The sequence below is a fragment of the Pseudorca crassidens genome, chromosome 20 (assembly GCF_039906515.1).
Source record: "Pseudorca crassidens isolate mPseCra1 chromosome 20, mPseCra1.hap1, whole genome shotgun sequence".
NCBI classification, from domain to species: domain Eukaryota; kingdom Metazoa; phylum Chordata; class Mammalia; order Artiodactyla; family Delphinidae; genus Pseudorca; species Pseudorca crassidens.
In genome coordinates, this window is record NC_090315.1 from 14,792,939 (window position 1) to 14,815,335 (window position 22,397).

Genomic DNA, 22,397 nt, shown 5'->3' on the forward strand with positions numbered 1-22,397 from the left:
TGGTTTACAGCTGAGCTCGGGTTTCGGGCTTGGGAGGGGAGATTAAAGATCGTCTGGTTTAAACTTTGATCCTTCAAAAAGATAGCCGAGTGAGCCAATTCTGGCCTCGAGACTGTGCGGCTTGGAATCCTAACAGGTGCCTAAGAGGACGGGTCTTTAGAATCACATCTTAGCCTGGACAAATCCGCCCATGGACTGGCTCATCAAGATAACAGGTGTTTGACATTTGAGGAGAAGTCAGAGGGGGCGCTGTGCCCCTTCCACCCTGGGCCACGGTGGCCCACCCTAGGAACTCCCGAACAGAATCTAGAGGTGCAAAGAGTGCCACAGGCCAGGGGCACCTGAAGGCAGTGCAAACACTCCCATTCCCCCTGCCGCCTTCTAGCAGACAGCTTGTTTTCTGCAGCAATTTACATGATCCACAAACTAGGCCTTGTTGGCGGAAGGGCAAGCAACTGTGCCAGCCCTGACACCTTTGACAACTGAAACTCCTCCTCGGTGACCCTTTTCCTTTTCCCTGTTTTTGGGACGTTCTGATTCACCGGTCTGCCGGTCAGGTCAGAAGCCTTCTCCTGCTCCAGTGAAAAGCAGGGCTGAGCGACATGGCTAGAGTGGAGTGGGTCGGGCTGGAAATCTTTGCTCTTGACATACCAGGGGGAACCAGAGCCTGGGCCAGCACTCACAGACATGCACTGTTTTCTATATACTCTGTCCCACTGGCTTCCCACTCTCAGAGCCTGGGCGTAAGACGATCCCTTTGAGAAGCAGGGAGAGTGTGGAGACTGAGTGAATGCAGGGCGTTTATCTGCATGATCAATTCCCCTCATCTCTGAGTGGGCCGGCACTGGCAGGGGGCCTGACGAGGTGCCGGGTGCTCGTCAGCAGGCCTGCTTTTTGCTGAGGCTCGTACTGGATAAGAGTGTGAATGAATCCATCGGTCAATCTGGGAGGTGCCTCAGACCAGAAATTCCAGGCTTGGAGTTTAAAGTTTGCCAAGAGGCAACTGGAGGTGTTCAGAGTTATCCACTCTTGCCATCAGCCTTGCGTAAGCCGGTGCTGGCTCTACTTCCTGGCGTGGCACTAGAATGGTGCTTGGAGTGGGTGGGGAGAAGGCATCATTTCTGTGGGTTAAGAAATCACTCTGGATTTGGAGTCTCTCTCTTTTCCCTTTACCATTGCCACTCCATCTTAGACCCCTTGGACACATGAGATGGACAATATGAACAGTGTCTTAGGATTTAAAAAAAGAAAAACCAAAATAAGGTTCTATAGCCAAACGGTAATTATAGGATTGGGAGGAACCAGTAAAGAGAGACTGAAACCTCTGACTCATAACTGCTCTATTAAAAATGGTGAAACCGTTTGCCCTGGCAGAGGGACAGCACTAGACTCTCACCCTTGCTCGCCCAACCTACAGGCCTTCCTGGGGCTGGTACTAAGGCCTGGCCAAACCACACAGCAGTCATAAGGGGCGGCTGTCTCCAGAAGCAGTGTGATGTCAGAGGACAAAGGGCCTCTGCCGCGCTCTCGCAGAGCTGACTCCTGGCCCTGTAACAGCAGAGGAGTGGCTTGTTCTGCATGCGTGTGGGTGTGGGGGGCGGATGGGGGAGGAAAGGGAATGAGGTGCCACTGGGAAGTTGTGGGTTCAGTTTTCCAGGGAGGGACTCTGAGTACCAGCTCAATCTGCCCCATTAAAGCTACTAAGGGGTTGAGCCTCAAAGGAAAACAGCAGAGGTGTTTTTATGATTGGGTGGGGTGTAACCTGACATGATTGTACAAATGACTCACATTTATTGAGCACTTACTATGTACCAGGATTTGTTCTGAGTGCTCTACATTTTACAGATAAGCCATCTGCCTGTGGTCACACAGCTGGTAGGTGTCAGAGCCGGGGCCCACATCGTCTCCTCACCAACCTCAAGTCTGGCCAAGGCTACTTTCTGTTTCTGGTTCTCACTCTGTCAGGCCCCCTGTGAGGCACCTCACATAGTTTCTCTCATTTGAAGGAAGACACAGAAGCAAGCAGGTCCCGGAGACCCTCCCCCAATTTCACCAGCCACCAGCACCACCCAGGGTGGCAGGCTTAGTGCAGAGCTGCAGGGTGAGTCATGGGAGAGGGAGGGCAAGTCAGGTGACCCAACGAGAATCAGAGCTATGCTGAGGTGGCCTGGTTACCTTGACATTCCTGAGATTCTGCCAAGGTAAAAAGTAACCCGAGGAGTTTGCCTTATATGGGCACAATGACAGATTTCGACTCGACAACACGTTAACTGACCCTGTATCAAATCCGTTCCCGGATTGCATAGGAGACGCCCGATAGAGCTGCCCTGATAGTATAGGAAAAAACAGTTTATGACGGGCTAGCACCGATGACTCATAAAACAAAGGCGCAGCCCAACTGCCATTGTGTGCCTTTTAGGGAAGGGGGGGGGAAGGTTGGTGGCTCTCAGGCCAAGTGGCTATATCACTCTCTTCCCAACACATGGTAGGGGAGACCTGGCTTCAACCCCTCCCTCTGTTCACAGGGCCTGGCTCAAGGCAGGGCCCGGAGGAAATCGATTTCAGGCTGGAGCAGAATGGCAAGTCCTGCCTGTGCTCACAGAGCCCCAGCCGCCTGCTTTCTCCCGGAGGAGCCCAAAAGAGGAGAGCTAGGGGACAAAATGGTTAGGTCCGAGTGCTCTGACACTGCATGAGAACCAAAGCCGACTGGAACTCAGGATTCCAGCGTCATCCCAGCCTGGGCTCAGAATGCTGGCATCAGATCCTTCCTCCCTGGCATCCCCAGCTCCCAGTAGGGGGAGACTCACTGCTCTGAGTCTCTCTCAAACTTCATTCACTCATTTCAATTAAAAAAATGTATTGGGCAGCCACCACATGCTGCCATATTCTGAGCACTGGAATTAAACAAACATCCCTGCCCTCATGAAGTTTACATTCTAGTGGAGGAGATGATACATAAGAGGATAATGGGACTTCCCTGGTGGTGAAGTGGTTAAGAATCCGCCTGCCAATGCAGGGGACACGGGTTCGAGCCCTGGTCCGGGAAGATCCCACATGCCGTGGAGCCCGTGCGCCACAACTACTGAGCCCGTGTGCCACAACTACTGAAGCCCGTGCTCTGCAACAAGAGAAGCCTGCGCACCGAAACGAAGAGTAGCCCCCACTCGCTGCAACTAGAGAAAGCCAGCACGCAGCAACAAAGACCCAACGTAGCCATAAATAAATAAATAAATAATTTTAAAAAGAGAGAAGAATTAGACAGTGGTGGTGCAGTAAAAATAGGGTTATGCAAGCAAGAGTAACCGGAGGAGGGGGCCAGCCAGGGAGGGAATCAAGTTCAGCCAGCCAAGGAAGACCTCTCTGTGGAGGTGCTATTTGAGTCTGAACCAATAGAAAGGGCAAACCAGTTGCCAGTAGGAGGGAGATCATTCCAGGAGGAGAGACCCCGGGTGGGAAAGGCCTCATGGGTGTGGCCGGAGCAGAGGGAGCCTTACAGGCCCTGGGGAGGAACGGTGGGGAGTTTGGGTCTTATTCTAAGAGTGGCAGGAAGCTCTTGTGGGGGGAGTAGTAGCATGACTAGATTTACGGGGTGGGAAGACCCCCTGGTGGCCGTGGGGATGTCAGGGTTACAGCAGTGAGGATGGAGAGAACCCTGAAGGCAGAGCCACTAGGACGCGCTGTCCTTTGTCAAAGCCTCCTCCTCCACAGAACCAGGTGACCGTTATCCCACACAGCACGAAGCTGCACCCAACGTGCAGACCCAGGACCCCCCCACCGCGGCCCCAGCCATCTTTAGAAACACACAGGCCCCAGGGTGAACCACAAAGGGACAGTGGAATGCCTCTTTCAGCAGAGAAGTGGATGTGATACCAAGGAGTGATTTTCAAACAGCATTCTGAAAAGAGTTCTGCCGTGAGGGGTGCCAGCAGAGAGGGAGGCTGCCCCCTACTCACATGGAACTTCAGCAGCTATTTAATCGATTTTATAATATGGCAGATCCACGTGAGATTCAACTTGAAAGACAGCTGTGCCACGGAAAAATGTCACTGCTTTAAATCTTAAACCCCCCATGCAAAATCTATTCCAAATGGCTGTAGCCCCTTCCACAGTAGCCCCTACATCCCACCAGATCGAGGGGAGGACGGGGCTCCGCCAGGCCAAGCGATGGTTCCACTGACACGAAACCCCGTCAGTCTCCTCGCCTGCTAAAGCCTTTGATCCTCTCTGCTCCATGGGTGGCAGGCGGCTAGAGGAAGGCAGACACCACATGTGCTGCCGTTTCAGTCTGAGATGGCTGGGGCCTGCTCCCTTCTGGAAGGTGGGGCAACAAACAAAGGGAAGATAAGAAGGCCTGTATCCCAAAGTTCCCCCAGCGTCTGGCCTGCTGCCCACAGATGGAACCTGTTGGAGAGAACCAGAGAAAGGCAACAGGAATTCACAGCAGAGCGGCAAAGCAGGCAGCCGTTCCCCCGGTGGGAGCAGACCCTTGCCGTGAGTTTCTAACTTCCACAGCATCCTCTCCTCTTGGACGAGAAAACAAAGAAAAAAGGAAGAGCTAAAGGTGGAGAGAATGAGAAATCCTCTGTTTACTTAACTAAATGTCTATGAAGGTGAAGCTGGCCTTCAGGTAGCTTCCCATCTCCTGGAGGAACTGAGATTCAGGATGAGTAAAGAGAATCACGACCAAGAGTCTAGGGAGATGTACAGAACCTGACATTCTGTCCTGGAGGAGTGCACGGTCTGGCTGGAGAGGGACACTGGTAAGCCAGTCACTGCAGAGCAGTGTGATCCGAGGACAGCAGAGGTCAGGTGACACCTGATCCGGGCCGTGAAAGAGGAGCACTATTCTGATAGGTGGCGACCTGGGAAGAAGGTTGTTCCACGTGGTGGGAACATCAAGAACAAAAAAACATAAATGTGCAAGAAATGTTTGGGGAACCCCTAAGGGAAAGTGGCAGGAGATGGTGTCAGCTGGGCTCAGAAGGCAGAAAGGCCGAGGAACTCAGAACTTGTTCTCTGGGTATCGGAAGGTTCCTCAGAGTGACCTGCTTAGATATGGGTCTCAGAAAGATAATGTTCATGGAGCCACTGAGATGAACTAGGAGACTGGAGTGAAGCCAGTCAGGAGGCCGCCGCAGGAGACCTGGACATAGTATAACAGGGGTGATGGTGATGATGATGGAGCCAACGTCAGAACACTTCCTGTGTGCCCGGCATGGAGCAAAGGGCACACAGTGTTAACTCACCGAAGTCTCACCACAGGCCGTGGAGGCAGACATTATCCTCACGGAGTGGTTAAGGCATTTCCCCGCAGTCACGCAGCTCAAGGTAGCGAATGGCGGCACTGCAGTTTACACCCAGGCAGTCTGACTTTAGAATCTGCACTTTTAAGCACTTACTATGTGGTCCTGCATGAGGACAATGGCAGTAGCAAAGGAAAGGAGGAGAGATAATTGAGAGAAAGAAATAAGTAAAATTTGGTGCCCGTGACGGGGTGAGGAGTCAAAAGATGATTTCAATGTTTCTGGCTTGGATGTCGGACCCGGGTACAGTGAACCCAGGGAGAGGGGCTCGAGAATGAGTCTGGTTTGGGACACACCGAGAGTGAAGTACGTGCTGCACAACCAGTTGGTGTGCAGAAACTTATGTCTAAGATTCGGCAGAAAGGTCATTTGTTTGCACGTGCATTCATTCAGTTACTCATTCAAACATTTCCTGAGCCTCTCCTAGAGTCAGGCGTGGTGCTGGTGCTGGGGATACAAAGAGAAATGAGATAGGGTTCCTCCACGAAAGACCTCAAGTCTAACAGGGGACAGAGACATGTTAGCAGACAATTGCACCAGAGTGTGAGAAGGGGGTCAGGACTAGGGACGTGGAGTCATCCACACTGGTGTGGGACCTAAGGCCAGGGGAAGGCGGGAGATAAAATCCTCCTGGGAAAAGGATGTTGTGAGATGTCCCCATTTCAGAGGTGGGAAGAGGGAAAGGATTCAGAGACAGAGGATGAGATGGTGGAGAAGTAGAGAAGGTGATGTCAAGGAAGGCAAAGGGGAGAACTTTTCTTTTTCTTAAGGCATGCTCAAAAGCACCCAGTACAGTGATGTGCTGTCCCATCAAAGACACAGACACCCATGTCCATTAGAGAAACACACGGAAGCATTTATGGGTGATGTCTGAGCGGGGAGTGTGTTGGGAGAAGCTGATGAAACAAGTTGGGCAAAATTTTGGTAATTGTTGATGCTGGGTGATGGGTACATAAGGATTCCCTCCACTTTTGTACATGTTCATTAATGTGTTAGGTCTTTTTTTTTTGAAAGGACCATGCACTGCAGAGAGGTTGAGAAGAGACGGCAGGCACCACGGCCTGCATCCCCAGCACCTAATACAGCGCCTGGCACTTAGGAGGCGCCAAGCACATCCAGATTAGGCAGTGCTGCGCCCACACCCTCAGGGATGGTAATCAGCCAGTCTCTGGAGACCTCTGAGGGCAGACTCAGGGGAGCTGCTGGGGCTGAGAAGTAACTGGGAAGTGAGGAAATGGAATCAGCCAGCAGGGGCGTACACATTTTTTAAATGCACCAAGGCCAATAGCCAAGCACATTTCTTCTCCCCGTATAGAACCCAGCTGGTGAACCATCCAGCACCACTCTACTTTCCTACAGGAGAGAGACAGACCGGGCTGCTCCGAGGTGAACTTCTCCCCCACCCCATGCCCACCCCCAGCTTCAGATTCCCACCAAGTTCCCCGCGTTCCTCTCCTCTCATTATCTGGCAAAGGCTGCTGGGCAAACGGGCCCTTTTCAAAGGCATATCGGAGTACACCTCACTATCGTCAAACGAACAAGCCATCTCTTTCCAGCTTTTCTCCTCTCCTGCAGAACAAAGTTGCATTTAAAAGGAGAAACAGTCTCAGGTTTTGTCTCCCGAACAGAGAGAAGGTCCCAGGGGCCTGATTCGGAACACAGAGCGGCTGATTCCCCGGCATCGCTCACACCGACAGCGAAGGAGGTGTGGAGGGACGTGGCAGACCAAGCCCAAGGCCAAGCCTGACAGCAGAGACAGGGCGGCTGTGTCGTTCTGGGTCCCATGGCCCAGAGAGCGCCGAGGAGCTATCGAATTCTGCTCAACCACACCGTGTAGCCTCTATCTTTCTCTAGATTTTCCACGGTACTGACTTCTCTGCCAATGCCCCATAAATAACAATGGCCACCAAAGATAGCCCAGACTGCGCTTCCTTCCCTGGTACTGCGCATCTCCAAGCTCAGCTCAGGACATGGAGACGAGTGGGCTGCCCCAGAACACGGTACCATAGTAAGCTGGGTTTCAGGAAGGTGGGCAGGCAGTTAAACCACAGGGCTACGCTTTTATGTTTGTAGCTATCTCTAGAAACAAAACACTTTATTGTCTCTTATTATACTAAGTTAATTTGCAATAGGTAGCAATCTCTGTACAAAAGAGATAAGTTTAAAAAAAGAAAAATTTAAAAAGGTCTCTCCCTGTGTTTAGCCTCGTGTCTCATTTTTTTGAGGGCAGGGGCCTTCTCTTGTGTTGCATCCCTGATGCTTGGACCAGTGCCTGGCACACAACACATGGACACCTAGCTTGGTATTTGCACAAAAAGGGATGAATTTTGTCCTAACAATGTTTTCCCCACTCTTCAGGTGACAGTGATGTCTCCCCTCCTTTCTGCACTTGAAAAGCATCCTGTTTGTGGCTGGTAACTGGCAGGCACTGATGCAGAACTCTGTCAGAACAGCTGGCTGACCCACTGGGTCTGGAAGTGTCCTGGGGGAGGACGTCTTATAACCTTCCAGAGCACACAGCTTACCGCAGGGCCAGCTTTTAGCTGGGACTCGACTGGCCTGCAGAGTGTCAGTGCCTTGTTTCTCAGAAAACTGAGGGTGATCAATCTTTGCCCCTAACACCAAGCTGTTCCACAGAAGGCACTCAAATAAGTGGGTGAACAGATGGGTGGCAGGTCCATTCCACCTGCCTGGTCGGCTTGCTATTAATCCATTCATTCCATAAATATATATTTATCAGAGCACCTGTATTTGTCCGACGTTGTTCTACATGCTAGGGACATAGCAGTGGACAAAACAGACTCCGTCTCTACTCTCATGGCCCTCACAGCGTAGGGTGGGGTGGGGTGGGGGAGAGATCAAAGGATGGTTAGAGTTAAAAGGAGAAGTGGAGGTGAAAGGTGTGCCCCTAAGACAGAGACCTAGCCTAGGCTGGAGGGGTTGAGTATGACTTCCTCACCCACAGTGGGGAAGATCTAAAGAATTAGGAGGAGCTGGGTGGGGATTTGGCGAGGGAAAGAGGATTCCACGGGTAGGAAAGAGCATGGAGCAGAGAAGCAGCTGGCGTGCCTGGAGCACAGTGATACAATGGGAGGGGGAGAGAGATGAAGCTGGAGAGGAAGGAACAGATCCTGCAGGGCCCAGTGGGCTTCCAGATTTGGGATATGGATCAAGATTTCAAGCAGGCTATTATCTGGCTCCCACGTGGAGAATGGATGGGAGGGGGCCGGGGGCTGTTGCTCAAGCTTCAGCATCAGTGCCTGGGCCACACTGGTTATGCCGCTGCACAGGGACAATGAGGCTGCTTCAGGGGAGCTGGTGGGACCTCAGGGCTTCCTGAGATGAAAAGCAGAGCAGAAGGGCTGCCTGTTTACCTTTCACATCCGGCCCCAGAGGCCCTGCCAGGGTGGAAGGCTTCCCAGAGGGAAGGACACATGGGGCGCTCTGCAGGACACAGTCATCTAGCCTCCTCTGAGGGCCGGCAGGGCCCACTCTGGCCCACTTGCAGGACACTGCTGTACAAAGCATTCGGCCTCTCCTGGCTTAGCTTTCTCGCCCAGAGTCTGCCGCTCAACCAGAGGGGCTCCGTCCTCCACCCTGGGTCTGAGACAATCGGCGATGAGCAAGAGATTCCTGCCTCTTTCTAGGAACCTTAATTCCAGGCCCCCTTAAATGCTTAATGCTTCCATATCTAGCAGTTGAACTCGGTGGATCTCAGGGTCAATCTTCAAAGAGCAGCTGGCTTCAACTTAGACACCATAAGACAGCTCTATTATCTTAATTCTCTGGCCGCAGTTTCCTAATTGAAGAAAGGCTCCCTGGTCCCCAAACTCCCCCAACCAACCACTCCAACTGGGACTCCAGATCCCACAAGATGAGACCTCAGAAACACTCCATCCCAACCGCCCACCCCAGTAGACAGAGTAAGAATGAAAAGAGCCGCCAGGTACTGATCTCTGCAACTGGGCAGACATGCCCCACCCTATCTCCTTACTAAATCCTGACCCTGAGGTAAATACATTATCGGTCCCCTTTTGTAGAAGAGACCCAGCTTCGGCCTCTGCTTGGCAGGGCCGTGCACCGCAGGAGCCCCTGCGTCCAGGCCTTGCTCTCTCTCTGCTACGAAGCCTCTTGATTGAGTGATGAAGAGTTGGGCCCATCCAGCTGACCCTTCATCACAAAACCCTCTGGTAGCGGCTGCAACCTCTGCACCTCGTTAGCCAGAGTGCGCACAACAGCAAGACAGACTTGAGCCCTTGATGGCTGGAGGCCTCCACTGTCGGCTGGAGGCCTCCACTGTCAGCTAGAAGGAAAAGCAAAGTGGCTGGAGATGTTCACAAAGATCCTCCCTCTTTTTTTTTTTTGTTGCGGTACGCGGGCCTCTCACTGTTTTGGCCTCTCCTGTTGTGGAGCACAGGCTCCGGACGTACAGGCTCAGCGGCCATGGCTCACGGGCCCAGCCGCTCCGCGGCATGTGGGATCTTCCCGGACCGGGTCACGAACCCGCGTCCCCTGCATCGGCAGGCGGACTCTCAACCACTGCGCCACCAGGGAAGCCCAAGATCCTCCCTCTTAAGAGATATTTCTAGGCTTATTAAAAAGCAACAAAGCTGAGAAGGCGACACCCCAGCCAGGTTGGCTGTACCCTCACCATATGCTTTTCAGACTGGGATTAATTCTTTGGCTGGTTTCAGACCTTCAGTTTCAAAAATATCTAGTTTGTGCTTGTCTACAAAGGAATGTAGCTGGACACCTCCCACCAGGAACACAGAAAACAACTCCTACTGCCATCACCTGTTCTTTGAGGCCAGGCCATATATAGGCAGACTGCACCCAGAAGGTTTGGCCAGAGAGCTGTCACTCCCCAGCTCTACACCACCACTTAGACAGGTTTTCCCAGACATGTGGGTCAGTCAAACGCTTGTCTCCAACCTAAGACGTTGTGGTAAAGATGAAAAGCACAGCTCTAGGCTACTGAAGCAGGGGTATCACCACCTCTGTCCTCTTGCCATACCCCATCCTGCAGGACCCAAGGTGTAGGTGTTTTGATATGCCTGAAGTCCAAGCATCACCAGGAGTCCTTGAATCTTACTACCAGGGGTATATAAAGTCAGAAAGAAGAGAACCAATCACTCAGCCCTGACATGGGAGAAATAACCTAAAAGGACGAAGAGCATGGTTTGATTCTTGGTTCTGTTGTTTATTGGCTGAGTGACTCTGGGCAAATCACATAACCTCTCTGAATCTCAGTCTCCTCAACCATAAGGTGGGGATAAAAACACAGTTGTGTTTTGTTTTTTTTGGAAGCACTGTGTGGCTTGCAGGATCTTAGTTCCCCGACCAGAGATCGAACCCATGCCCTCAGCAGTGAAAGCCCCGAGTCCTAAACACTGGACCACGAGGAATATATTCCCAAGGAATATATTTTATTTATTTATTTTAATTAAAAAAAACTTTTTAAAATTAATTTACTTATTTTTGGCTGCGTTGGGTCTTCCCTGTTGCACATGGGGTTTCTCTAGTTGTGGCAAGCAGGGGCTACTCTTTGTTGCGGTGAGCAGGCTTCTCATTGTGGTGGCTTCTCGTTGCGGAGCATGGGCTCTAGGCACATGGGCTTCAGTAGTTGTGGCATGCAGGCTTCAGCAGTTGTGGCTCACGGGCTCTAGAGCACAGGCTCAGGTAGCTGTGGCACATGGGGGCTTAGTTGCTCTGCGGCATGTGGAATCTTCCTGGACCAGGGCTCGAACCCATGTCCCTTGCATTGGCAGGCACCAGGGAAGTCCCTCAAGGAATATATATTAAAGTGCTATACGCTTTACGAGCTATCGCGGGATCTGTCCCAGCAGCAGAAAAGGACATACTTCCATGGAGCTCCACTTGACGGAGAGCCCCATGAGGGCAGGGATGGTTCTGTTTTTCTTGTTTTTTTTTTTTTCACAATTATATACCCAGTGCCTAAAACAGTGACTGGCCTGAAGTAAATATTTGTGGAATCAATGCTTTCTCGTTCATTTGGGAGAAAATCTAAGATCCTCACTGGAGGCATGTTCTGGCTGCTGTCATCTTTCTGATCTCACCTCACACCACCCTTCCCACTCGCGGCCCCAGGCACCCTGGTCTCATTCTCTCCTCCCACGCTTCTCAGGTCCCCCTGCCCGGGACACTCTTCTCCCAGGGTGGCTCCTGCCCAATCTATGGCAAGTTCCCCACTGTGCCCTCTTAAAGGGCTCTGCTCTTTTCCTTCAAAACAAGGATCACAATTTGGAACACTATATATTTGGGGGTTTTGTTGTTTTTGCTGCTGTTTAATGCCTATCTTCCCCACTGGGCCGTAAGCTCCATGAGGACAAAGAGGACTATTTTGTTCACATCTCTTTACCCAGTATCTTGTTTATGGCACGTACTGGATTAATGCTCAGTAAATGCTGAGTGCATGGACAACGCCATCTTCTTCATCAATTGTGCTGGGATCAATTATTTAAAACTGGTGAGAGGGCTTCTCTTCCTTATCAGTCTGTTGCCCAACCTCTCCTCCCCTCCATAATTAATTTCCTTCCTCCTCCACTCATTCCAAATCCACCAAAAAGGACACAGATCAAAAAAACAGAACCTCGTGTAACAAACACCCCTGGGTGGTCCACGTGGCTAGCAGCGAAGCCCATTTATGAGAACTCCTACCAATTTGGTCTCCACCCTAACGCACCTTGGGCTGCCAATCTGCAGTGAGCTGGAAACTTTCTCAGCCCAGTCACTATGGTACAGCGAGAGCCCTGCTGGAATAACGTGATGGCCAGAAGGGGTGACTGAAGTCTTCTCCACCCAGCTCTTTTCCTGGGTGGAAAGCCCTTTCCCTTGCGGAGAGAGTTTCCATCCACCGGAGAGGCAGTGAGCAATGTAAAGTATTACAACCATTTTTCCTCCAGCTATTTCTAGGCACACAAATAACATCTAAGGACTCAAGGCCAGCTTGAGAAAACAACTGAGCCAGGAAATACTCAAACCAGCAAGGAGGCAACGGAGCCCAAAAAAATTAAAGTTGAGGGCAATGCCTTTATGGGAAGTTTCCTGGATTTTCCCAGACAGACAGATCCAATGCAAAGTTTGATAAGGATCTTTCTCTGTGGGGCCATTAATCCAATAAACAGGGAACTTAATTAGAGCTTAGGAAAAAAAGCTGCATAAATTCTTCACGGATAAGTGTCTTTTTTTTTTTCCCCAAAAGTTAACAAATTTATTGCACACCTAGTAGATCCCGCTTTCCTGAAATCCACCAACTCTCTCATCAGCGATTAGTGCTGCGTTCTGGCTCTTCTGTCTACACAGACCTTAGAATTGATCTCTTTCACAAGACCCGGACTGCCAATATCTTCCAGAAGTCAAGTTTAGCTGAACAATCCTAAATGAGCATTTCTGCACAACTGCCACTTGGGTGCAAAATTTGAACTGGCAGGTAATTTTGAAGGCTGGCCCTGTTCACCAGGTTATTGTGTGCGCAGAATAGCTGCCTTTGTAGGAAAATTGTTTGGGGCCTTCTAAAACAAAAACAAACGAAAGAAACTTTCCACTATTTCTGTTCACAGAAACGTGGAGCCAGATCCTAAAAATATGTATATGGTGAGAGGGATTCTGAGGAGCCAACTCTTTTATCGACAGTAATGGGAAAAAGGAAAGAGTCCGGAGATGGAAAACCAGCCAGGGCAAGCCCTTTTTACCACCATTCATTTCAACCACCGTTTATCAGAGCTGTCACCAAGGAGCAAAAGAAAATGGATTTTCTCCCTCCCAGTAAGAGGATTAAGCAGCAGCAATCCAGTCAAGAGGAAAGAAGAAACTAAAGGAGAGTCAGAGACAAAATCAAGACCATGCAAATGTTCAAGGTCAGAGGTCACAAATGGGTACCTCTGGGGACCAAATAGGCCCCATTTTGTATGGCCTGCAGATTTGGAGTTTTGTTTTTTAAGCTGAATTAATTGCCCCATAAAACTCTGGATTTCCAAACTTCTGGAAAATAAAGTCCCAGAGGCCCACAATCAGCGGAAGCTGAGTAGTGGCTGCCCCTGTCCCCACCCAGGCTACTTTACTGGTTTTTGTCACCTGCCCTACGATAACCCGAGACAGCAGTCTCTCCGCTCCAGAAGAAAACCAGGAGCACTCACACCCATTCCAGCAAGGCCCAAGTGACACGGCCACCCACCCGGAGTGACAAGCTACATGCCAGGACAGAGCCAGCCCTGTCCTCACTATTCCTGAAAGAGGACTGAGGGCAGAGCTGCCCCGGCTCGGCTTCCAGCCTCCTCTGACTCTCCCTCCTGGATCCCACCATCTCCTATGCGCCCACATACAGCCTGAAACCCCGGGTGGGGGTAGAGGGTGTTATGTGGTCCCCAACTCCCCCAAGCAGAAACACTAAATTTCCTGGGGGACCTAGAAGACATGCTTTCCAGGCACTCTATCCAAATGATGGGGCTGGGAGGCTGACATGGGACAAATGGAAAAGAAAGGCATGGTCAGGAAAACGTTAGGAACACCAGATATATCAGCTCCAACGGGCCCTGGAGGAACGACCCCCTTTAGCTGCCAACAGTTTCCAATTTGTGCTAAGAGCGAACAGCTCTTGCCACGGAAGATCAGAAAAGCACTAAAATTTTATACATCGGAGATTTTTGGCTGGGCTGCAGCTGTTACCTCTCCCCCCTTCCCTCAACTCTCGCTTCAAGATACCTGATGAGCAAGTGAGCCAGCATTCCAAGAGACGATTTCCACAGTGTCCCCAAAGAACAAAATCCTGGGGCTACGCCCACGGGGTGTCAGTGCTGGTATTGTCCCCAGCCCCTCAAAAAGCAGTACTAACCTCACCAACTTCCTGAGGCCACACGGGGCTCAGCTTCCTGGGAGTTACCACAAAACTGTGGCTCTAAGTGCACAAGGCAGCTCCGCAATGGAGCAGCAGCTCGAGCAATCCAAGGGCAACCATCTCCCCAGGCAATGGTTGTGGCATCTGCCACCACCCCCATCACCATCTCCACCAGCTCCTCCCTAGCTGCCTCCTATACACACTCCGTCTTAGCAAAAACAGCAGGTCTGCAGCTTCTAGACCAGGCCCCTGGTCACCCACTCCAGACCAGACTGGGCCACTGAAGCTTTTCCCACACAGAAATTCTAGAGATGCCACTGATGGGGGACACCTGCAAACTCTGGTTTCCTTGGCCAGGAGATGCATCCTTCTTGCCTAGGTCTGTCAGCCCTTTCCAGCAATGTGCCCTAAGCCAGGATAGTTCCAGGAAAAGCTGGATCCCAAGGCGACTCCTCAGCCCTGGGGAACTTACGAAACTGCACACCAAGAACCAAACACTCGGGATTCAGCCTGAACACCTGAGCTCCTACTCACACATGGCTCGTTGGGAAGATCCTTTCTGAACCCAGGGAGGCAATGTCAATGGGCCTATTTAAGTTAGACTGCAAACTCATTCAACCTATTGTCCACCTTCCCCTCCAGAATGGAACTACTTTGAGGACAGGAGCTAGGTTGGTTTTCTTTCCCACTGTATCTCTAAATCTAACCCTGTGAATGTCTGGGTAAATGTCAGCCGAGTGAGGAAAAAAAAAAAAAAGAACACTAACAGATCACAGGATGTGAACCACAGGAAACTTATGGCTCCCTTATTCAATCCTCAAACTTCCTTCTGAAGCTGTTAGGATGTTTTTTAAGGAGGGGAGGTTGCAGTGGGGCACTCTAAACTGTATCCTGATCCTGCATTAGCATTTCAGAAGTTTCAGCAAGTGACTGAACTGTGCAAAGCATGAAACAAGACACTGCATTTCAACCCCATCTGAGTAAATCACCCATGGGTTATTTGGAATTCTAAGGAACAGGCACCTCAAAAGACATAACCCTCCTTAGCCAGGCCTAGATCTCCTTATGACTGCCTTCTGCCTTATAAATAGTAAGTCAGCTTGCATATTTGGCATTAATGTCTTCACGCGGGGCTGGTTTGAGTTTATTTTTGTTGCTTTCATTTTAAGACTGTGTTTATGCCTCTCTGTTAGACTTCCAGCCAGAAGAAGAATGACAAGATGCAAAGTTTGTCCTTTTTTTCAGAGATGCTCCAGACGCTTCCTGGAGGCACATGGGAAGGTTAACAACTCATAGATGCCAACTTACTGGCACTGGGTGGTTTTCCAAAATGATTTTTGTGGAAGAGACAGGGACATTAACCTAGTCCTGTGTCTCCATTTCCACATTTCTTAGCAACGGACTCTCGTCCTGAGAAAAGCAGTAGTGAGCATTTACCTGGTGCCTAACTCCCTGCCTTGTGGGCCACAAATCCCAGACTGTAACAGCCAGTTATCCAAGAAAGCATTAAATGAGGAATGGCTCAGAAAAGGCTGTGTCTGAAAAAGCAACAGCATTTTGAGGAGCAAAAATAGTAACAGAGAATTTTTTTAAACTTGGAAAAACAAGGAAAGTTGAACCTAGCTAAGAATATCAAAGACCCCCACTTGTGATTTCTCTCCCGCCCAGATTTTCAATTGACTTCCCTCTTTTAGAGACAACTAAACACACACACACACACACACACACACACACACACACACACACACACACTTTTCTAATCCCACCAACCCTCCTCCTCCCCCAAGGCCAGGCTTGGGGGTGACAGCTTCGAACAATGACATCACCCCAGGTTTGCCTCTTTGGCAGGGTCACCAATATTGTTTGCAGTGAATTTCCTGTAAAGGCTCTTAAGACAGGAAACTAGCCCTGTGCCTTGAGTCCTCCGCCTGTTCTAAGCCATCCTGTCAAGTCAAAACAAAGGCTTTTTGTGTTTTTTTCCTTAAAAAAAATAAAATAAAACTTCCCTGCCCTTTTAATGAGCACCTTAATTATAGCAAAAGAATTAGATATATTTATGGATGACCTCATGCCTGCAGATAATTAGTGATTTGAAAGACCCGGCACATCCCTAGACCTGGTTCCTTCTCCTTCATCCCCTCCCCGAAGCGTTCAGGTTAATTACTAAGCTTGACCTTCCAAAACAAGTAGGTCTGGCTCAGCAGAGAGGGGCTTGTCCCTCCTTCTCCATGGAGAGAATGGAGAATGGAAACTGAGTCGGGAGAGGGTTGATTTTTCCAGGATAACGATGTAGGAGGGGTGACAGGTTTCTGGGGCTCTAAGTGTCGACAAGTTTTCATTAACGCCAGGGCTAATTTAACCCTGGCACCATGGAGGGGAAGAAAACTGCTCATCTCAGAGGCAAAAAGTGTTTCGATTTGCAGAGTCCCAGTTGCGATGGAGGGGAGGTGTCTCCGAGTGGACTCGTCAGGTTGTGCTTTCACGTCCCCAAGGCGCGGCAGGTGCGGCTGACCCTCGGCTGTTACTTTCCACACACTCTTGTGGGCGAGAGGGGCGTCAACCGCCTGATTTGGAAAGCGCAAACCAGGTGGCCCTCCCGCAGGGTCCCGCCTGCTGCGGACAATGGGCAGCTCCAGAAAATGGGCCCCCCCAACCCCCACCAGTCAGTTGTCCTTCCCGTTGTGGTAACATTTTCCAAATTCGCTTCGGGCCTGCGCCCTGTTAGGGGAGAGGCTGGGAGGTGGACATTCTCCTCATTCTTTTGCCTTATTAGGTTGTGGATTTGATTGCTTTTGGGGGGGACAGGGGCTAAGTTGAGGAATGGCATCAGGAAGTGACCTCGGGGAGGGGGCAGGAGGCAGGCGGAAAAGAGGATGGAGCCGCAGGCGTGAGAAGCGCTGGGGAAGGAGGCAGCATGGCTCCGCAGAGCCTTCTGGAAGGTCCCATATTCTGGGCCAGCAGCGAAGCACAGGCTCCTGCACACCCCTAGGCCCCGACTGACAGCATTTCTGGGCAGTTATTTTGGGGGTTATCAGTGGGAGGCCGTTCTTCTTTCTACATCATTACCACTTGAGAGAAGGCGGCCTGGCTCGAGGCTGTGGGTTGTTTCTAACTTGAGCTGATAAGGACTTTTTTTTTTTTTTTTTTTTTGCTTTGGGGGAAGGGGACAGGGAAAGAAGCGGACCTGAGGAAGAGCCCCTCGGCTGACTCCAAACTTAGTAACAAGCTGGGTTACTCACAAAAAAGCCTTGCTGGCACTGCCTATGGCTCATCCAGACACAAAACTGTTTAGGGCTTGCAGCTCAGAAGCAAGAAGCCACGTCCCGGGTAGTGAGGCCCAGATGGACCCGGAGGCTGGGGAGAGGGCTTCGTCATGTCACCTGCACCTCACATGCGGGTTGCCACTTGACAGTGAGCGCTGCTTTGAAGTCGCTGGCCGGGTTTGGGGTCAGAGCTCCCTGGGGGGACTTTAGGAAATGGGGTACACATTTTGGTTTTCCACTGGGCCGCACATTTCTGCAGACCCTTTCAACTCCTTTAAAGAGGAGACGCGAGCAGCAGACCCCACCTGGATGCAGGATGGTGAGCTGCTGAAGGAATTTTGAGGAGCTGCATTTACTGAGCGCTGACAATGGGCCATGCACTGTGCCAAGTGCTTCATACACACTATTTCTCTTGTTTAATCTTAGAATCATCCTGTGAGGTAGGATGATGGCCCTTTTCAAAGGAGGACACCGAGGCTTAACCCCTGTCACCTGCCCACGGTCACGCAGACAGCAGGTGGAGGAGATGGGTGCGGAACCCAGTTCTGTCTCCCTCTAAAGGCTGTGATCTGACCCTCTCCCCACCCCACACCTCTCACTCCCTCCTGGTTCTGTGGCCAGAAGCGCCCTCCCACAGGAGCTTCAGCGCTCTCAACACCCCCTCCCGGGTTGCAGCTGCTTGAGCCAGGAGACAGCCTGGATCCCAGTGACAACTGAGCCGTCTCCTATCGTCTGGTGGGCAGGCTGGGTGCTATCGGCTCACCCACCGGCTGAGCAGGCATCTCCTCCCAGAGCCTGGCTTCATGCAACAAACATTCTGATCCTGAATCTTCTTCAACGTCTCCCCCAGAAACCTCTCCCAAAGTGTGGGTAGAGCAATGCATTCCCCGACTGCAACTAGTGGGCCACGGGTTCTCTCCTGGAATAAAGTCCACCTCCCTCCCATCTCTGCCTTTCAAAAGTGGGGAAAGAGGCACCTCTTAAGGATTAAGGCAGACCCTGACTGGAAGCCATAACAAGCTGGAAAAGGCAACAGAAACTGGCTGTACTAACATCCTACAGCTCTTAACGGCAGAAACACTGCTTCAGTGCCCAAGCTACACAGACTGGCTCGTTCCAGGCGACACCTGCAACCCCACCAAATCCTTCCATGGCAAACCTACTGATCCCGGGCAGTCTAAGAGATGGAGGCCAGGTTCTACTGGATGATTTCAGATTTGCATGAGCTGTGCTATCACGGCTCTCAAGCATCCACTGAAGGGAGAAAAAGCCCAAACTGAAACCATGCAAAGAAAGGGGCACGGGCCAGCTACCCCAACCTTATCTCATGGTGGGGCCAGAGTGCAACTCAAGTATGTCAATTTGGGGAAAGCAAATCAAGGGCACTGCAGTATTTGAGTCACATATTTGGCCATGAGCATCTGAATGAGGAGGTTTCTTTTTTTTTTTTTAAACAGACGAGTATTTCTTGGGATGGGAACTCTTAAGTTCCACAAGCCAGTCTAAGGCATTTATTTAAAGAAAAGAATAGCACCTGGAAGCTGCACTTGGCAGGCAAGAATAAACTCTCAGGACAGAACACTTGGAGGCTACCCTCATCCAGGGATAGCGTGTTTACTGTGGCACACCAAACCTGCCAGCCTGCCGGGACTAACCCCATTCATTTCCATGATCAACACAGAACCGCCATTCCCGGCTTTGAGTGTCATCTGAACTGGCAGGTAGTGGCAAGCATCACATACCCAGAGGGGCCGTAAGGCACAAGGCTTGAAGAAACCCTTGGACGGAAGAAGGGGGTCTCTCTCTGCTCCTCTCTTTCTGAAGCCTGCACTTATTCTAAAGGGACCATCAGCAAGCTGAAAGCAAATGCCTCAAAAGGATTAGTCAGAGCAGCTGCCCACCTGGGGAAGGGTCTGGCCTGCCCCCTAGAGCCCTGAAAGTGACAGGACCTGCGAATGGATACGGATTCAGAACCTGGGGTCCTGCAATTCAGAAGTTCCAAGGCATGGCTAAGACATACTGAACATGGTGCCTCAAATGGGAAACTCCCCATAGACAATACTCACTGAGGGAAGGAACTGGTAGGACTGCTCATGAGAGGCAGCTAAGGAACCTGTTCAAACTGCACATGCGGGACGGGATCCCCCTAACACTTGCCCCCAGAAACTGCCCGCGGCCACACTCACCTCCTTTATGAAAGTTTCCATGACTGACCCCACCTGCCCTTAGTCACCCCCTTTCCTCTCCTGGGACACAGCTAGAGTGCGGTGGGCTTGTCCGTGGGCCGCTTAGTGTCCTCCTGAGGTCTCATGTGGCTCTGCTCTCTCCCCGGCTACACCACAAGCTCCTTGAGAGCATGGGCCGGGTCTCCGGTTTCTCTCATACCCTCAAAGGCTCAGCACGGAGCTCCGCTCTGCAGAGGGGCCCAGCGAGGGCTGTCGTCTGGCCCTGGCGGTCATGTTTCTACCTGAGCCCGGGACTCCAGGGCCCATGAAGCCCCTACTCATGTTACACAAGATGCTGGTTGGTGTAAAAGCAGAAGCACTTTGGTCAGTGGCCCCTAATTCTGCTACCCAAGTGACGACTGCTGAAGTCTTTCAACAGACCTTCCAAGCCTCTCCTGTGTGGTGCAAAGAGACAGCTTCCCCCCCACCCCACTCCCACAAGAAAGCCTTTTCTATCCGCAGGAACAGCTTGGAGCAGGTTCAGCTCAACATAAATGCATAATAAGCCACCCACCGTGGAAACTTACAGCTGTCTCCCAAACGTGGGGTAGGACTCAATATAATCGGACACACTTTCCACTCGCCATAGACTTTCTTTCCACTCTGAATCAGTTTTATAAAGGGGAAGTTTTATTTTTATATTTAAGGAGGTAAGGATAAAAACACACACACAACTCCCTTCCTATACAGCTACTTAAAAGATTTAACAAGTTCACATGGGTATGCTGCCAGGAAAATGGAAACCTCACCATCTTCTTTCCAGCTGAAGCAGCTGGGCTGGCCGGGCCATTACAGGACACCTTCATACTCATTCGCTCCTTTACATTCTGTCAGAAGGCATGATTTTTGCTGTCAAATTGCATCTAGGGCAGGGCAGAGAGAATCCCAGCCCATGTTTACAATGGACACTTTATGATCCGTGAACTTAGCTTCTTGCTGGGTGCAGTGTGTGCAGTCAGAAGTGCCCATTGAATAGCTCCGAGCTCTGTCACCGTTCCTCCCTTCCTGAGTAAAAGCCACACAACTAGTTTGACAAGGTGTGCCTTCCAACCTACAGCCATGGGCCAAATGAAATCTACCACGTTCCTGGACTGGCTTCCAGCAGGGACAGAAAGCTGCATGCCTCAGAATGAAATCAGCCTGCACATCTGTCTTTCTGAACTAGAACCACCCTAGCTACAGCCCCACCTGACCAAAGGAAACGAGGCGGAAATACTGAGTAAACGGAAGAGATTTACAGAGAAAGGGGGACCTAGGAGAGCCAGTTTAAAAAATCAGGCTTCCGGGCTTCCCACTTCAAAGAGGGAGACACAACATTTTACCAAAGATGCTTTGTAAATCAAGCAGCCTCCTGATGGGACTGAAGGGAGCTGGAATTTGTTCATGGGGTAGAAGCTAAAAGAGAGACTACAAAGCCATATGAGTACACAGTGCCATAAAACTCCAGATTCAGAAGTTACCAACACTTTAATCAAACACAGGTGTCTTCTGCAGCAGTGATCACAAAGATAATTGAAGCTTTTGTTCGGTTTAATGTTCTACGGTCCTGGGGTTCCCACTTTAGAAGTCAGTTCTGGTTTGGCCTGTCCAGTGGGCCTGAGGGGAAAGGGTTGCAGGGCCAGAGTTCTGGAAGCATGAGGTTCCTGGCCTACTGGAGTCTAAGAAGAACTGAATTTGCAGACCTGGGCCTCATCACCACTTCCAACAGCAAGGCTCTAAGAGATCTGGCTGTGCCCATGTTTTCTAGGTGCCCTGCTCTGACCGTTCTGACCCTTCTGCTCCTCAGGGCCTCCACACTTTCATTCCCGCTTCTTGGAACGGCCTTCCCCCAGTGCTCTCTTGGCTCCCTCTTTCTCATCCCCTAGGGAACAGCTAAAATGTCATGTCTTCAGAGATCTTCCTCTTGATCTAAAGTACCTGCACTGCCCTCCTCCCTGCAGCGACCTCTCTCCAGGCCATTCCCAATCACTAGACTCTAGTGTACTGTAGAAATGAGAGCGCAGGCTTGAAAGGTTCAAATCCTGGCACTGTCACTTAGGCAAGTGACTTCAACTTCAATGGATCCATTTCTGCACCTGTCCTGTGAAGGTAACAACACCTACCTACCTCACAGGATTACATGAGTCAATACACGTAAAGCTCTTAGAATAGTGTCTAGCACAGAGTCATACGCTGTTATTATTAAATTCATAGTGCATAATCCCATCTGAAATTACCTTGTTTTATTTACATGCTTGCTCTCTGTCTCCCCCACCAGCCTGTGAGTAGATCAAGAATGTAAATGAGGACTTCCCTGGTGGCACAGTGGTTAAGAATCTGCCTGCCAATGCAGGGGACACGGGTTCGATCCCTGGTCCAGGAGGATCCCACATGCCACGGAGCAACTAAGCCCGTGCGCCACAACTACTGAGCTTGCGAGCCACAACTACTGAACCCGCGTGCCTGGAGCCCGTGCTCTGCAACAAGAGAAGCCACTGCAATGAGAAGCTGGCGTGCAGCAGTGAAGCCCCAGTGCAGCCAAAAATAAATTTAAAAAAAAAAAAAGAATGTAAATGAGTTGGAAGATGGTTTGCATTTGGTCATCTGATTTCCTTGGTGGCCACTGGCCAATCCCAAAGTGGGGAGCTAGGCTCCCCAAAGACCCTCAACTGCCCACACTCTGACATAACTGAACCCACAAGGCCTGAACTGCTACTCACAAGTCTCATGTTTAAACTATGCTTGGAATGTTCGATAGGAACATACACTTATT

The 22,397-nt window shown here is 50.8% G+C and overlaps 1 protein-coding gene and 1 long non-coding RNA gene across 6 annotated transcripts in view; one reads left to right on the forward strand and one right to left on the reverse strand.

The window, feature by feature from the left end:
• The window catches only part of LOC137214578 (uncharacterized), a 30,364-nt gene extending 8,168 nt beyond the window's left edge, over nucleotides 1-22,196 (forward strand). Inside the window, exons 2-3 of the long non-coding RNA XR_010938943.1 lie at nucleotides 15,064-15,247; nucleotides 21,903-22,196. This is a non-coding gene — a long non-coding RNA (uncharacterized lncRNA). The remainder of the gene's footprint in view (nucleotides 1-15,063; nucleotides 15,248-21,902) is intronic.
• The window catches only part of ACTN4 (actinin alpha 4), a 72,566-nt gene that overhangs the window by 40,366 nt on the left and 9,803 nt on the right, over nucleotides 1-22,397 (reverse strand). The gene's annotated exons all lie outside the window — the stretch shown is intronic.